This window comes from Chlorocebus sabaeus, chromosome 8 (genome assembly GCF_047675955.1).
Source record: "Chlorocebus sabaeus isolate Y175 chromosome 8, mChlSab1.0.hap1, whole genome shotgun sequence".
NCBI lineage: Eukaryota > Metazoa > Chordata > Mammalia > Primates > Cercopithecidae > Chlorocebus > Chlorocebus sabaeus.
In genome coordinates, this window is record NC_132911.1 from 20,317,699 (window position 1) to 20,336,017 (window position 18,319).

The following is an 18,319-nucleotide window of genomic DNA, read 5'->3' on the forward strand; positions in this document are numbered from 1 at the left end:
ACAGCAAAATGATGGCAGGTAAAATGATTAGACAGAGTGGGTACCTAATGCTCCCTAGATCCTGACCCATTTTTTTTTGCTTTGCAACTTTAAGTTTTCTCTATGGAGCTTCACAGGACATCCTCCATCCGTGAGGCAGTACAACAGGAAAGGTACCAACACGTATGTGATCAAAGGATGAAGAAGTGGTGGAAAACTGAACAACAGAGCTACTGAGTACTAAATAGAGATTATCAGCAACTCTGGTCTCGAGTAGAAAAGCAATGGATATATCGGCAGTTGATTGGTTGTTTCTCCCTTCAGCAATGTGGGATTGAACACCTGCCAGTTTCTCGCATGATGACTGAGGTCCTCAGTTGCAGGCAGGTGGGACCACAGCTACAGAAGCTGGTGCTTCCTTGGAGGAAATGAGGGGATCACAGGCAGAAGGATTAGGAGCACACCGGGTAGAAATTTCCATGGTTGAAAATGAATAGAGTCCTGTGCAAAAGATGTGCTCTCTAAGGTATTTTGTGTTCACTTAGGGAAAAGCTTAGAGTATCGTGGGTTCACAGGTTATAAGTAAGGTGATTGGGTCTATGGACAAAGCCTCCAAGACCTTTGTCTCTAAGTGGTCTTCTCGTTATATGTAATTGGGGTTAAGTGTAAGATAGTGTCATCTGTTAACCAATCTCCATCAGTTTGCTTCAATATATCTACTTTTTAAAATTTAAACAAAAATTTTTTGGAGATGGAATCTCACTGTGTTACCCAGGCTGAACTCAGATTCCTGGGCTCAAGTGTTCCTCCCCACTCAGCCTCCCAAGTAGTTGGGGCTGCAGGCACATATGGCCATGTCTGGAGAGTTTTAGGATTTGTTGTCGTATATCTCAGAAGTTGTCATGAAAAGATTCCAGAAAATATTTTATGGAACTCTCTGTCTTGGGGTGTTCTAGAAAAGTTACCCTGATATATTTGCAACATATGGTAGCAGCTCTGACAGCTCTGATTCCTTCTGGATCCTATTAGCAACTGGGGCTCTTGCTGTACACAGAAACAAGGACCCTCTCCTGGCATCCTCCCAACCCTCTTCTCTGCAGCCCCCTTCTGGAAAGAGCACAGGGACATCTTTCCTGGTCCCCCCAACTGCTTCATTCAGTGCTTCACAAACATTTATTGACCACTGACCATATACTGAACACTGTGCTAAGTGCTTACGAGAACAAAGGAGTTCCTTTCATGGCTGCCTTGATTTCCTCTTTTATGCATTTACCTTAGATCCCTTTCTGAAAATCAACCTTCCAGTTTGCCCTGCTTCCTTTTCTAACGTCACCATCACCAACTTATTTTAACCGTTATGTGTTGTGAGAATTCGTGTATCCATAGCTACAGATATTGCAAAGTCAAAGGGCTCTTATAACTTCTTCATGTCCATTATAGTTCCATTTAAGCCTGTAACAATGAAAGAAACCATTGATTATGAAGGGGATCTGAAAGTCACATACACCACAAAAATCCTAATTCTTTTCTTCTGTATATGTGATTATAATAATTACGGTAACTACCATGTATTTTGTGGTTTTGTGCTGGTGGCAAAACTTTTCACACACATTGCCTGGCCGAATTCTCTCAATACATTAAGGTGGATAAGGTGGAGGATTTTATCTCCATTTTACAGATTAGGAAACTGAAAACCAAGATACTCCTATTGGTACTGGGTAGATCCAGGAATTGAACCCTTGGTTTTTTGACTGTAAAGCATTGGCTGTCTTGATTTGCCACAGTCCAGAAAATGCCGAGTCGTTATTGCCATAACTCATCTGTAATTTTATATGTAACCCACAGTGGCACAGAAATAGAATTTTGTAAATGTTTTGAGATAACGTTGTACTAGGAACTGCAAGTACTTCTTAAAGAGATCACCTTCCTTATGGGGGGCCCAGTCATGCCAGGCTCCTTGTTGCCTTGTGAGTAGACAGTATTTTTTGTCTGGCTTGGGAACTGGTTTGACTGGCAGCAGAGACTCCATTTCCTCATCTGCAAAACCCGGAGGCGGATGAAGTGGTGAATCCTTTAGTTCTCCTCTGATAGCTTCTGATGGAGACTGCTTCTTTTGAGCTTCCTGAAGCTCAGAGCTTGAACCTTGCCTGACTGTGAAGACAGCATTGCCCAGGAGACAAACCTTGATCTGGGACTTGGAAGTCTGAATTTCCATCCTGTGTGACCTTGGGCAGGTCACTTTGCATCCTAGTTTCCAGGTCCCTCCTGTGTCAAATGAGAGGAGGTATGGCGATTGGATAACTTCCAATGACCTTTCTAACACTACATTTCTCAGTTCATTTCTGTAGGTAGCAGAGAGAAGTTGCCGCCTCCTATTCCCCAAGCAGTTTCAACCTAGTCCGTGTCGCACACCAAGAGCCAGGCATCCACTGTGAGACTGTTTGATTGTTCCTGCTTCACTTAAACCATTAACTTCGTGATAACATTCTGGGGGGTGTCAGGTTATAACAAGGACATAAAAATTATGAGCTGGGTTTGTCATTGACTTCATGGCCTTTAATGGCCCTGCTGTCTCCTTAAGCAGATGGGAGGTAATCTTATGGCTGAAGCTTGGGGAAAGGAAATGTCTGGAAGGCCTTCTGCACAGAAGAAAAGACCGAGCAAGGCCTGCCCCAGCAGGCTATAGGCTGGCGTGATAATAAAGTATGGTGGCAAAATGAAACATTAAAACACCCCATAAAAACCTAAGTGCTTCATCACCATCACTAATGAAAATATATGATTGCCTAATAAAATGCTTCAAGCCAGCCGCTGGCCATGGACCTGCATTTATTAACACCTGTTACCACTGCAATCTCCTTACTGGGAAGGGTGACCTTCCACCCTAAATGGCCCATGGTCTGGGGAATTCAGTATGGGCCAACCATTTGGTCAGTGGGTCTCACGGGAGGATCCAGCCCACGTGGGACCCAGGAACACCTGTGCTTCCTTGGGCAATAAAGAGACAAGGGCAGTGGCTGGTGAGCCAGCCAGAGCAATAAAACAAGAGGTTCAATCTGTCTCGAAAGTGCCTTGAGGACTAGGGATGTGCCAGGTGTGTTACAAACACAGAGAACAAAACCTGATGGTGTTGAAATACACCTCGGGATACAAAATAGGCTTCTTAGTGGGCATAAAAGAAATCATTGAATTGTTTTGCTTCTTTCTGTCTCTTCTTCTTTGACAAGTATTTCATTTATTGTTTAAAATAAGAGTCACCAAGACCATCTAAAGTTTGAAATTCTGAGCCATTTGATTTGATGTTAGACACTGAATCAAGCTTCATGCTAAAATGTTTATCCTGATGGCATTTGCACAGTACTTTATCATTTACAAGACTTCTGCAATTTGGAAAAAGTCCCCTGTCACCTCTGATACGTGTATGATCTCATTTGATTCTAAAATAAACCTTGTGAGGTTGGTAATGTAATTATTTCCAAATTTGCAGAAGAGATTTAGAGCGGTCACTTAACTTATTTGAGGTCTCATAGCTTGTAAGTTTCAAAGCTGGTTCCAAAACAATGGCTTCTGATCTCTTAATGTGATGTCCCAGCACAATGAAGTGGAAATAACCCACCATATCTTGAGACCACCTTCGTCTTAAGGATGGCTATCACCGTCCAAACTTAAAGTGGCATGAATTGTAGCCACATCAACTGCTTCTCCAGAAACAATAGGATTTGTGTGCTGGACATGGGATCCTAAAGGAGCCTGAGAAAGAGGAAGGGACCTCCTGCCCCAGAATAGCCCCTTGGGTCTCCTACTGTCTGAACTGTGACACATAAACACTCATCACTTTGGGTTTTGGGAAGTTTTCTACCATATTACAAAACTGGACTTTTCTTTTTGCCTTTATAAGATGAGGATTGAATTAGATGCCCTTCAGTTTTTCTTTAGCTCCAACTCTTCATCTCTCTACTTTGCAATTCTGTCTCACGTGGTGCTAAGGTGGGAAAACAACATTTATGCCGGTTTCAAGGGGAAAATAAGGGCACATCTATTAAACAACTAATGTTTAGCAGAAACTGTTCAGATATTAACTCATTTAATCATCAAGCCACCCTCCAAGGTAAATATTATTGTCGTTATTTTAGAGACCTAGAATTTGAGTCTGATACAAGTTAAGGAATTGGCTTAGTCCACTAGATGCAATGGGGTTGACTTTTATCCCAGGTCTATCCAAAGCCTGGGCTCTTTCCATTGCACCACACTGTCTCCCAGTGACATCTCCCACCTTGAATTTCCTTTTCTCTGTCAGGAAGACCCTTGGACCTTAAACCCTATTATCTAACTCAAAATGTCTCTCTTCTCATAACTTGCCTCCCAGTGAGGCCACTTTATTACTGACTATATTCTCAAATGCATTTTTCCTTTCCAGCCACTACAATTTTCGCAAGCAGAGGGACATTGTTAACTCGAGTTTTCCTCACTGGACTTGACGTTGGCTGATTGCATTCCGCCGACATGCACTCCTCCCGCTGTGTTGCTGAGATAGTCCCCTATCATTTCTGCATCCCAAGCTGGCAGGGTGTGTGGCTGTGCAGCATCTTTTTTCTAATCCAGAACGAATAAGATAGAACTACTTTGTGCAGGAAAATAAGAGGCTCATATAATGAGAAATCCAAATTACTGTTTTCCTACAAGGAAGGAAAGGAAAACTTACCTGCATGAATTTCCCTTCACATCCCTGTCCTCTCTCCTTCCCTCCCATCTTCCCACTTCTCTCTTTCTTTTGCCTTTTTTGAGCACATATGGTACGAAAATCACAGTTTTAAACTTGAAGGAAAGATGTGTCAATATTGAAAGAATTGTTAATAGTGCATAAAAGGCCCAGTAGTAAAGAATTCATTTTATGGGTTTAGATATGGTATCACAAGCCAGAAGGGAGTGACTTTTTAGCTATGTACTAGAAAATTTTCAGCTACTTATTGGAAATTTTTGCAGTACATTGGCCAGTCTTCTAATGGGTTAGAATTGAGTGCCCAGGTAACTCAAGACTTCCTTGGAGGAAATGGCCTTTGGGCGTGGGGGCCCCAGGAAAAGAGTGGGCTGGGAGGTGGATAGCTGTACTCCAGAGCAGAGAATTTTGGGGAGAAGACTTCAAGAATTCTGAGGAATGTTGAGCATGAAGGCTGACAGTAGCGGTGACAGAAGAGCTGTGTGTTTCAAAAACAATAGCTTTCCATTTCTCAACTTAGCAGAAAAATAACTCAACCAAGAAGAGTACTCATATCTGGACCTAGGAGACAATCAAGTATCATGACTCAGGATAGAGTTGAGGGCAATGTTTGCCGAGGGCACAGGAGGCCACTGTGAGGCTATTAAGCAAGGCTTACCTTTGCTTTTCATCACCTGCTTAACTGTTAGCAAAACAGTGTTCTCATCTGCAAACATCTCATCTTTAAAAATTAGTTTTCCAAACTGCAAAATGGGGAGAATGTCAACTACTCCAAGGGATTATTAAAAGTATGAAATGGGATGTTACATTTAAAACTCTATGCCTCGCTCATGATAAGAGCCTGATAATTATTAAGAGCACTTTGTGGTTTTGTTTTTTGTATTTTGAGGTCATACTGTGGAATTCATGGAATATGCAGGGCTTCTGTTACTTTTTCTGCAGGTTTCTCTGTTGCAATATCCATATTAGAACTCACTCTTTTTCCTTGGGAAATCATGAGGGAGGAGGTAGGTGAAAGAGGCTGTGATGAAAGAGTGAGGCTTGCAGCCCTTTAATTTTTTGTGTATACGTGTGTGTCCAACTCTCTGAATCTGGACTTTATTCTGGTCCTACTAATAAGATGTTTCATGGATTACTAGGATAGCTGAAGGTGCCAGATGGCCTAGGACACAGAGAAGCCACTTGGTCACCCTTATGAATCAGGTGGTCTCGGCACAGAAAAAGTATTTTTAAAGCTAGCCACATCAGCCTGCGGGTGTCTACCCATGGATTACTAAGTGGGCCATGGCAGGAGGCAGCATTAAGTTTAGGAAGGAAGTTAGAAGTGGCTGCTCTAGACAGGGAGGGGCCATAAAATCTCCTTCATTCGTCAGCAAATCCATTTGTCAGGCATTCATTCGTCAATGTGCATTTACTCAGTGGCCACTATATGAATCATCGATTTAAGCACTTTACTGCTTTTGTGCAAACTTATCCTTTCTGTTTCAACCCAGAACTAAAGCACAGGGGCTTAGCAGGAAAAAAAACAAAGAAAAAAACAAACAAAAAAAAAACCAGGAAGCCATCAGGAGTCCACTGAAAGACTGACTGCGTACATGCTGGCAATTTTCAGAGGGACATTCATTCAACCTGCCTTTATTGAGACCTATTCTGGCCAGGCATCATAATAAGCACTGTAAGAAAAACAAAGATGAATAAAACATGTTCTCTGTCCTTGAGGATCTCACAGTCTACTGAGTAATGCAAACAAATCAGGAAATAAGAATAACATAAAGTGATACACTTTGAAATAGAGTGGTATGGAATGTGCTCTGGGAGACATCATAACTGCCAGGCAAGACATATAGAAATTCAAGACTCTCCTGTCAGGTCCTTGGCAGCTGAGAAGCCAGGTCCAGACAGCAGTGTGAAAGCTGGATGCAGACCTTGAGTCTGACCAAGGGGGTTGGGGAATGCAGGCAGTGGAGGTTGAGGGTGGGCATTCACAGGTCATTGAGCAAAGTACTAGGTTTTTGCATATGTTGGGAGGGGGGCGGTTCATTTTGTTTTCATATACATGCATGTTAGCTATTTAAACGAAGTGTTTAAAAATCAAAAACCAGCCTGACACATTGGCTCATGCCTGTAATCTCAGCACTTTGGGAGGCCGAGGCAAGTGGATCACTTGAGGTCAGGAGTTCGAGACCAGACTGGCCAACATGATGAAACCCCGTCTCTATTAAAAACACAAAAACTAGCTGGGTGTGGTGGTACATGCCTGTAGTCCCAGTTAGTTGGGAGGATGAGGCAGGAGAATTGTCTGAACCTGGGAGGCGGAGGTTGCAGTGAGCCAAGACACCACTGTACTCCAGCCTGGGTGACAGAGTGAGACTCCATCTCAAAAAATAATAATAAATAAAGCCAAAATCACAAACTCCAGAGAGGTCAAGCAACTTAGAGCCATTCAACAAGAGACTGAACCAAAATGACAACTGTCAGAGGTCTTGGGACTATATCTTAGGGGGCAGGCAGTTCTGCAGTAGCAGCTGTGCAGAAGCAGAACATAAGTTGTAAATTCACTAAGTATGGGTTTGAAACTGCCCTTCTTTTTGTGATGTGTCTGTGTCCATTTTTTTTTTTTTTTTTGAGACAAGAGTCTCACTCTGTTGCCCAGGTTCAAGTGAAGTGACATGATCATGGGTCACTGCAGCCTCAACCTCCCAGGCTGAGGTGATCCTCTCATGTCAGTCTTCTAAGTAACTGGGACTACAGGCTCATGCTACCACACCCCATTAATTGTTGAATTTTTTGTAGAGGTGAGGTTTTCACCATGTTGCCCAGGCTGGTCTCAAACTCCTGGGCTCAAGTGATCTGCCTTGGCCTCCCAAAATGCTGAGATAACAGGCATGAGCTATTGTACCTAGTCTATGTCAAATATTCTCTTTATGCATAATAAATATTTCCTTTGATTATTAATAATAGCATGTTAATTTCTTCTATACAAGTAGCTGCTCCATTAATAATCTTCTCTGTCTTACCTAAACTTCACTATTCTGTGGCAACCAAGAAGTCAGTTGGAATGCAGAGTTTTGTGGGGAAGAAATCCTATATCCTGGTGCAGAGAGGACTCTCTGGAGGCAGTAAATGGGCGAGGATGAGAAGCAGTGTCAGAGTATTCTGGCAAGGCAGACAAAGTTCATGCAGAACGTGGTCCACTGAGATCCCCTGCTTTTCTTCTCTCAGTTTTAGAATTGGCTCAGTTGGGTGGGACAGGTGTGTATTCTTCCCAGGAAATGAAAGCATGTTTCCGCAGGCAGAATAATTTCTTACTTTTATCTTTCCGATAGCCTCCATGTAACCAACACTCATTAAATGAGGCTCTGATCATACACCCCAGGCAACTGAATTTGACTTAAGGTTTCAATAGCAATGAAATTTCAAACAATTATCCAGAGTTAACAATTCAGAAAATATACAACCGTCCTCTGCCAAAGAAAAAAATATTCGGTGATACTTAAGGCCTTTGTGATAGTTATGACCACTGTCATGGGGTCTTGTAGTAGGGGAAAGAGACTGAACTTAACTCCAGACATGGCATGGGCAAGTGGGGATTTATAGCCAAGAGGCAGTGTGGGGGTCAATGGGTGAAAAATTCCTAAGAGGAAATACCAAGAGTGAGGAAGTTTCTGGCTACGTTTGACAAAATTCTTGTTGAAGGCAGGTGTATTAGTCTATTTTGTGTTGCTATAAATGAATATCGGAGGCTGGGTAATTTATAAAGACAAGAGGTTTATTTGGCTCGTGATTCTGCAGGCTGTACAAGGATGACCCCAGCATCTGCTTAGGTCCTGGTAAGGTTTCAGGAAGCTTTCACTCAGGGTGAGAGGCAAAGGGCAAGCTGATGTGTCGCATGTCCAGAGAGGGAGCAAATGAGAGGGGAGGATGTACCAGGCTCTTTTTAACAACCAGCTCTCCAGTGAAGTAAGAAAATAAGAACTCACTGATTACTGCAGAAAGGGCCCCAAACCACACTAACACCTCCCACTAGGCCCCACCTCCAACACTAGGAATCACGTTTCAACATGGGATTTGGAGGGGACACACATCCAAACCACATCAACAGGCCAGAGTGATCAGACATCACCTGGAAGATGGTAAAGGAGGAGGAGCCTGATCAGATATTGAGGATGATCCAATATTGAAGATGGGGAGTTCTGGCTAAACTGATTTGACAGCGTTACTTCACTAAACAGAATCAATCTTTAGAAGGAAATGTACCAGTGGGCTAGGAGAAGGGTTAGAAGTCTCACTAACATCTTGCCAGGCAAAGAATCTTTGTCATCTCCTACAGACATATGTTTCTAAATTGTCCAGGTAATGCAACCATACTAGTTTGGGAAATTTGGGCGCAAGAAAATACAAAGCCCTGGATGATCCATATGATTGATTCAACCTTTTTTTTTTCACAGAAAGATAGGGTGGTTTAGCAAGTTCTGTCTCAGAGCCTGGGGCAGAAGTCAGCTAACACTAGGTGCTCAGTAAATGCTGACTCACTAGGATGGCCCTGATTTTCTACCAAAGGCTCAAAGAATGCATCCTTCTTGCTTAAACCACCACCCGAAAACAGCTGCCTCATTTTCCTGATACCATCTTAGCAATAAATCTAACTGAGCTTTTAAGTTTGAGCATCTACGATACATGCTAAAAGATTAATAGGAGAGAGTTCCTATCTTTTAGAAGCTTACCAACTACTCAGAAAAACAGCATTTAAACATAGGAAATGTTAAATAATGAAAGTAAACATAATAAATATATGAATCATGTAATAGAAGGTCATAGGGGATGGACTGAACTTTTAAATATGGGGAGATGCCTTAATTGGCTTGGGTTGTTATAACAAGAATACCATTGACTGGATGGCTTAAATGATGAATATTTAGTTTTACAGTTTAGGAGTCTTGGAGGTCCAAGATCAAGGTGCCAGCAGATTGAGTGTCTGAAGACAGTCATCTTTTCATTGTACACTCACATGGCCCAGAGAGGGCTCTAGTCTCTTTCTTTTCTTATGAGAGCACTAATTCCATTCATGAGAATTGCACCCTCACGACCAGATCACCTCCTAAGGGCCCCACCTCCATATACCATCACTGAGGATTAGGATCCAAAGCATTAACCAAAGGTCTAGGGAAGACACAGCATTCAACCCATAGCAGAGGCCGTCAGCATAGGCCTCAGTTAGAAGGAAGTGGTGAGTGAAGATGTAAAAGAAGTGGGATGATGACTGCACTGACGTAGAGGGAGCATTTCAGTTAGAAGGGACGGCCAAGGGGAGGTTTTAAGGAAAGCTTTGCAAGGGGGATGTTGAAACAGAGCAGAAGGTGAGCAAGTAGGAGAAGAGGCCCAAATGGTAACTGGAGGCCAGGTCTTGTCGTGTTCTGCAGGGAACCAGAACGATTTTGGCTTTGGCTCCCAGGAAAATGTGAAACAGTTGCAGGGTTTTGAGAAAAACAAGTGGCATGACCTTCTGAGTTCTAAAAGGATTATTTTGGTTGTTGTGCCTGGCTCCAGGAGGTAGAGGCAAAACAAGGGGACTTGTTAGGAAGCATTGCAGTAATCTAGGAAGGAGATAATGATAGTGGTTGGGATCAGATGTAGCCGTGGGGGAGAAGAGCAGAGGATAGATGATTGGTTTTTTTTGAAGATAGAAAGTGATAGATTTTTTTTCTGAGTCCATTTAGGATTCTGTAACAAAATACCTTAGACTAAGTAATTTATAAGTAACAGCAATTTATCATTCACAACTCTGGAGGCTGGAAAGTCCAATATCAAGGCACCAGCTGATTTGACGTCTAGTGAGGGCCTATTGTCTGCTTCAAAGATAGTGTCTTCTTGCTGGCACCTCATATGGTGGAAAGGGGAAGGTAGCTCACTCAAGTCTCTTTTTTTTTTGAGATGGCATCTCACTCTGTCGCCCAGGCTGGAGTACAATGGTGCTGTCTCAGCTCACTGCAACCTCCGCCTCCCAGGTTCAAGTGGTTCTCCTGCCTCAGCCTCTCAAGTAGCTGGGACTACAGGCATGTGCCACCATGCATGGCTTTTTTTTTTTTTTTTTTTTTTTTTTTTTTTTTTTTGTATTTTTAGTAGAGACAAGATTTCACCATATTGGCCAGGCTGCTCTCGTACTCCTGACTTCATGATTCTCCCATCTCAGCCTCCCAAAGTGCAGAGATTACAGGGGTGAGCCACTGTGCTCAGCCTCAAGTCTCTTTTATGAGGACATTAATCCCATTAATGAGGGTGAAGTCCTCATGACTTAATCACTCCCCAAAGGCTCCACCCCTTAATACTATCACAATGGGTATTAGGTTCCACCACATAAATTTTGGGATCATGTCAACATTCAGATTTCAAAGGGCAATGGGTATGTACTTTAAGAAGACATTACCAAAGAGACAGAAATTTTAGTTGGGTCTTCAATAGAGTACAATGAAGATTGATGAAAAGAAACAGAGAAGGCATGTCAGATAGTGGAAAAGGCACAGCATGCGAAAGTTCAATCAGTGGCCGGGCATGGTGGCCCACACCTGGAATCCTAGCACTTTGTGGGGCTGAAGTGGGTGGATCACTTGAGGCCAGGAGTTCGAGACCAACTTAGCAAACATGGTGAAACCCAGTCTCTACCAAAAATACAAAAATTAGCCAGGCATGGTGGCATGCACCTGTAGTCCGAGCTACTCGGAGGCAGAGGCAGGAGAATCGCTTGAACCCGAGAAGCAGAGGCTGCAGTGAGCCAAGATTGTGCCACTGTACTCCAGCCTGGGTGAGAGTGAGGCTGTCTCAAAAAACAACAAAAAAAAGGACAATCAGCTTTTAGAAGACATTAGGCAGATTTGGTTGGTTGAAGTTAAAGGTTATGGAAGAGCAGCTACTTGAGATAGGTACATGCAAAAAGGTAACCAAACCAAACGCTCCTCCAGGGATTCTTGTTAGATGGGCCTTGGTCCCTGGATGACCCAGGCTTATTTTCCTTTCCAAATCCAAGAATCCTGGAAGCAGAACACCAGACCAATGCCACTTTTAAAAACTGGTTTTCTGCTACAGGTTTGCTGACAAGTGCTTGGTGGACCTCTTCCTGAGGATCTCCAGTGGGTGAATTCATTAGTTCAGAAGAACCCCTTCCTCTGGGGGCAATTTTTGGTTTTCGAAGATCTCCGAGTATTGAACTGAATCTGCCTTCATGTGACTCCTAACCATTGGCTCTAGTTCATTTTCACTCAGTAGTCACCAGTTCATCTACATAAGAGACGTATCTTAAGTGCCTATGAAGACAAAGTAAGGAAGAAAATTAACATGACTTAAATTTCTGCTTGCTACCATTGTGTTGTAAAGGCTACTTTACATTAATTATCTCATTTAATAATCACAGTAATCTTATTATTATTGACCCAGATCAAACTGTCCATATTAATGATGCAGAGCGTACACACACACACACACACACACAGAGGAAGTTGATAAAGGACTTAAAATTAGGCCTTGCTATAGGGGAGTAGCTCTTTACCAAGGAAGAACAAATTATTCAATTCAGTATTTTCTTCTTCCTTCTGCTTCATTCACCTTTTGTGTAGTTTGTGAGGGGCTGGGTGTTAAAGGTGGACCTAAGGACAGAGGACATGAGTAAGCTGCTCACATCTAACTCTGACATAGACTTTCAGAGTGAAGAATGGGTGTGCAGGTACACATGAAATTTATGCATACCTCTGCCTGGTTTACCAAGGCAGAGTCAAGGAATACTTGGATAGAGGCCTCAGCTAGGACTAAAGAGTGAACTCAAGAACTGAACAGAGTGGCTTTGTGGGCCAAGGCAGGATTTCAGTTTCTAGAAGCCATGCCCAAGTCCAAAAGTAGGTTCCATGACTCCAGTTCATAGGGGAGGGCTAGGGGTACAGAGGTTTAGGAAATGTCTTCAAGTCAAAGTTTGTAACTGGAAGAGTCAGTGGGAAATGCAGCTGTAACCAACTCCAAGAACTTCTGTGGTTTCCAGAGACTGTGTCAGACACTGCTGTGGAACCAGAGAGGAAGAGGTTAGGGCCAGAGCCTATCCTCACATTGCTCACAGACTGGTAAGGGACGCATTAACTAAAATAACCTAATGTATAAAGGTCCAGGAGACCGTATGAACATGTATGAATGCTATGGGAGACCGCAGGGGTGCAAAGTTATTTCGGGATATGGGTCGAGAGGTTTGGAGAGGAAATGAGACTTTTGATAAGTGGAAATAATCAGAGCAAAGCAACAACAAAATGGTTAAAGATGTGAAGATGAGAAACCGTAGGTTGGATGAGTGAATAGTTCCATTTGACGGAGGCACAAAGTCCATGAAGGGAAGTAATATGAACAGAGGTTGGAAACTGTTGCAAGGGCCAAATCACCAAGGATCATGAATGATTTACTGGATTTGATCCCATAGATAATCAAGAACTGTTGAAGGTTTTAATCATTGAGTAACCTGATCAAAGCTGTGGGCATCGGCTCTGTCCTCTGGAGTCAAGAGAATAACTTTAAGCCCTTTGAACAGAAGAGTCCCTAAAATGTTTAATTAAGGTGGTCTCAGGCTGGGCACGGTGACTTACGCCTGTAATCACAGGACTTTGGGAGGCCAAGGTGGGTGGAACACGAGGTCAGGAGTTTGAGACCAGCCTGACCAATATGGTGAAACTCCACCTTTACTAAAAATGCAAAAATTAGTCAGGCATGGTGGCACACGGCAGTAATCCCAGCTACTCAGGAGGTTGAAGCAAGAGAATTGCTTGAATCTGGGAGGCGGAGGTTGCAGTGAGCTAAGATCACGCCACTGTACTCCAGCCTGAGCGACAGAACAAGGCTCTGTTTCAAAAAAAAAAAGAAAAAAAAAAAAGAAAAAAAAAGTGGTCTGTTCCCCTTTTATCTTGAAGCTAAGTGTCTCCATTCTTAAACAAAAACTCTTGTCTTTAAGGCTTGGTTTCAACCTCCTTAGCATCCTGGTCACCCTTCCCTATACACATTATATGCTATTCATAAGCAACTAATACTTATTAAAATTTTACAGTTGGCCAAGTATTATGGTAAAGATGTTAAATGAGTTATGTTATTTAAAGGTCAAAATAGTCCTATAAGAGAGATGTCATTTTGGCCCCATTTTACAAATGGGAAATCTGCAGTTTACAGCGGTTAAGTTGCCCAAGGTTAGTGAGTGTCAGAGGTAGAATTCAAACCTACGCTTTCTACATGCAAAGCCAGGCTCCTAAAAACTACACTGCCCTCTCCCACCAGCCCCCCACTGCCCAATAACAAAAGAGGCTCTGTGGAACCTCCAGACCACCAAGCAACCTTTCTTTTTCTGAACCTCAGTTTCCATACCACTAAATGAAGAGTTTGGACTAGAACCTCTCAAAGGTCTAGTTCTGATATACCAGTAAAAGAGTTTTGTTTGTTTATGTGAATAATTGCAGTCTAATAGGGTCATAGTAACTACATTCATTGAACTACTCAAGAGTGGCTGAGGACTGAATTCTAAACACTATCCATTCTTAGGATAACCCTAGGAAAAATCTCATCTACCTCCCAGTAGCTTATTTTATACAAACAAAGATAGAAAATAGATCTTGTGGGATAATATGTGTAGCATATTTGAAGCATACCTTAAATTAGATATAATCTTGGGTCTACATATACTTTTATTTTCATGATAATAGTAATAACAACAATAATAATAATAATTTATTGATGGCTGAGAAGAAGGGAAAGGGAAATATGCTTCTGACGGGTACAGAGGAAGAGAAATCCAATAGTCTTTTAAAATCCAAAGGTCTTTTACCTTTCAGCACTAAAAGCCTGAATTAAAATGATTGAGTGTAGCACTGTAAATAGAAATATAAAAGGGTATGGAAATGTGAGAAAATAATCCCAGCCATGCTGAAAGCAATGTAGTGTAGGGACTGGTTGTGACCAGATAGGACAGGCGGGCGCCTCTGGAGACTGTCTGGCTCACTCCCATCTACCTCTGTCATCTGCCAGGGTGAAATGGCCAGTGTGGAAAAGGCAGGACGGCAATGTCCCTGCCACAATGTGGTCTCTCATAATCTTTACCCTTGCCCCTGCCTTGGCCAGATCAGTTCCCCTGTAGCCATACCAGCCTAACCCACTGGGTAATATGGTGGAACTCCCAGTCCTGTTTCATGGGTGCCATGCCTAGTCTCCTTCTAGTCTTCCAGAATCTGGATCCAGCCTTCTGACTCTTGGTTCTTGCCTGCACGTAAGTATGACAGATCATACTGCTCTTGCAGTATCTGCTGAATTGTATTCTCTATCCTGGCTTCAGCCCTACCCCATTGTTTCATGACCCAAAACCCTTTTGACCATACATAAAGGTTGTCGATTTAGTTGTCGATGTGCTAAATACTCTGCGTAGAATCTGAGTTTGAGTTGAGCTTGTAACTCTGTTTAAGATCTCTCATCCCTGAACTAGATGAATGAGAGAGGAGCCAGGCCAGGAGCAATTTTATAGGAAGAAAGCTTCTTACATAAGACCAAAGTGTGTTCGGACTAAAGAGATAATCCTAGAAGTTGCATCTCAGAGATGATGCTGAAACTGAACATGGAAAACGATCTCAAATTGAGCTCTGTTTCAGGGCTAGATGAAGAGTAGGAGTCAAGGCATAGAACTAAACAAAAGCTTTCAGATAAATAAGAGGTAAAATAAGGAACTGTGAGTAACTTAGAGGTACTATAGATAAATCGCGAGGCTGAGAGCCATTGCCTGAAGCCCTTGGCAGGTACTTGCAGCTGGGGACTTGGGCAGAGGTTCATTCATATTTGATGGGGTCTCTAATTCAGTGGCTGAGATTCAGGGCTCTGAGTCAAAAAGATGGATTTGGATCCCAGCTCTACTGTTAGCTATGCTGTGGTTATTCCAGAATTTTTACAACAGAGTGCTTGAGGGAAGCCATCTGGTTGGAATAAGAGGTTGGGAACTTATCTTGAAGAGACCACTGTAAGTAATATTGAAAAGAATTAAATGTCTATATCTGAGAATGCCTGAGGATGGAGTAGTAGAGCAGTGCTAGTCAGCCATTGTTACAATAATGCTACATAACAAACAACCACGAATGCCAGTGGCATATAACCATAAGATTTTAACTCCATGCACACCAGTACGCGGTCAGCTGGGGTATGTCTCATTCAGGTTCGGGATCTGTGGGTCCCTGGAGACACTGCAGGTCACCGTGGGTCAACTCATCTGTGTTGTGCTTGGTCAACTCTCATTTCAAGTAGAGAACTGGGTCCAGGTTTGCTCTACAGGTCTTACAACTTCTTAGAACAAGTGGCTAGCTGGATTATATTCTACTCATGGAGAAAGGTAGCACAAGTGAGTGTGCTGAACCATACAAGCACATTTCAGCCCTTTGCTCAAGTCATGTCCACTAACATCCCATCGGCCAACACAAGCTCCAGGGCCAAGCCCAAAGCTGCATGATAGGGAAGCATACACATGCCTTCTGTAGCCAAGTCCAAAGCTCGTACTATGTGCTACATGACAGTGAATAAATCGAGAGACAAAGTATTGGGGCATGGAAAGTGACTGTATTTCAGAGAGCCAGCAGACTGAGAAGATGGTAGACTAGTGTCCTAAAGAACCATAGCTAATTTGGGGCTCCTTTTATGTTAGGGGAAAGGGGAAGAGGGGAGGGGGGTTAATTTCAAAAGGTGACTGATGACCACACACACCTGAGCAGCAGTGAGGGTAAACTTCTTTATCCTTGGTCTGATCACAATGCTCCTATGAAATTTTAACATAAAATTGTTATGTGTGTGTACACCCTTATTTCTCCAAGAGTTAGTTTCAGGGAAAGGACTATTATCATCCTTGCTTTAAAGTTAAACTACAAACTAAATTCCTCCCATAGTTAGCTTGGCCTACGTGCAGAGATAAGTAAAAGGAGTTCACCTAGAAGATACAATGGTTGATGGTTAGAAGCAAAATGAAGTTAGGCTAGGTCTCCTTTTCACTGTTACAATTCCACTCTGATGACATGGGAAGAAGGCTATGGACAGAAGACAGTGCTGGCAGTGAAGAGTTGAGACCAAGTCACCCTTGGGTAGAGTTGCATAGTATGTGGCCTTGGATAAGTCTTAAAGTTTCTCATGTAAACTTCCATTTTCTCCTTTGTAAATTTAGACTGCTAAAACTTAGAGGAGCACAGAATGCAACCGAGTGGACCCAGGAGCCGTTCTTACTGGGTTCCATTCTTATCCCAGTGCCAACTAGCTGTGTGTCCCTGTGCAAATCACTTAATTTGGTTTGTGCTTCCGTTTCCTCATTGGTAAAATAGGCGTCATGATAGTAGTAATGATTATTTCATAGGATTATTGAGACATTAAGGGAGTAAATGTGTATAAAGTACCTAGAAAATCACCTGGCACAGAACCTGCTAGAAGTGGATGTCACATCCGAAACTCTCAGCCACCCTCTGGGCCTTCCTGTAGAACACATTTGCTATCCCTCTTGTCCTTTGCTCTTGCCTTTCCTTCTGCCCCACCCAGTAGAATCCTTGCTGTATGTATAGTCTCTGCTTAAACATTCCTGCCTGACTCTGCCCTTTCAAGGGAACACATTCCCAGTGAGCTCTATCCTTCTCAAATCTGAGTTTCCTCATCATTTCTCGACTTTGGGACTCCTTCAAGGCTTGCCAAGATAAAAGGGCCTATATGATTTGGGAGCATATAGTAAAGATGAGGAGAGAGCCTGGACTCCCAGAAAGAAGGGAAGGCAGAGGAGTGCTAATGTGGGTATATTCAGAGTTCTGTGACCCAGTATGGGTCCTACAGTGACAAAGTTAATGGAGCCAGGGGTTGGGTGGCACCTGGAGCCCCATGAGCTATTGGGGCCTACAAAACTTCAATCTTGTGCTTAGTGATCTTTGTCTTCATGTTCCTAGTCTCAGTCCTTTACAGTTTTACCAACAATTTTTAAACTAGAGTCAGTATTTTGCATCTAATAACTACTGTTTGTCCAGGAGATCACAAACCCCCACGAAGGGCTAGGAATTCATCTTATATATGTTTGTAGCCACCACCCTTTCCTTTCCTTTCAAACCATCCCCTCCTCCAAGCCTACCACAAAGGTTGGGGCATGGTAGGTGCTCTCTATTTACTGAATAAAATATTGCACCAACTGGCAGGGAAATCACTGCCAGGGTTACTGACAGAGATGAGTTATCCAAGTCCACTTCTCTACTTCCTAGAATGCCTTCAGTATCCAGAATTGCAGAACAAAACCACACACACATCCGCATGCTGAAACACACACACACAAACACACACACACACCCCACCACACACACACTTAAAGTTTAATCATCCTATTTATTCTCTGGGTTACCAGAATTTGGAAGAAGGAAAATGTGAAAGAGAAAGACTGACAAAAAAATTTCTCATTTTAAACATTGCAGCTAATTCCATTAATTGTGTTGTGATGCAATTAAGCATTTCATTTCAGAGCTATTAAAGTTTAAATTATTTATTAACAATTACAGATCATTACGTGATAGTGTTCACTCTGCAGAACAGGTGATGAATAATTTAGCAGCTTTGACATGGTTTTCT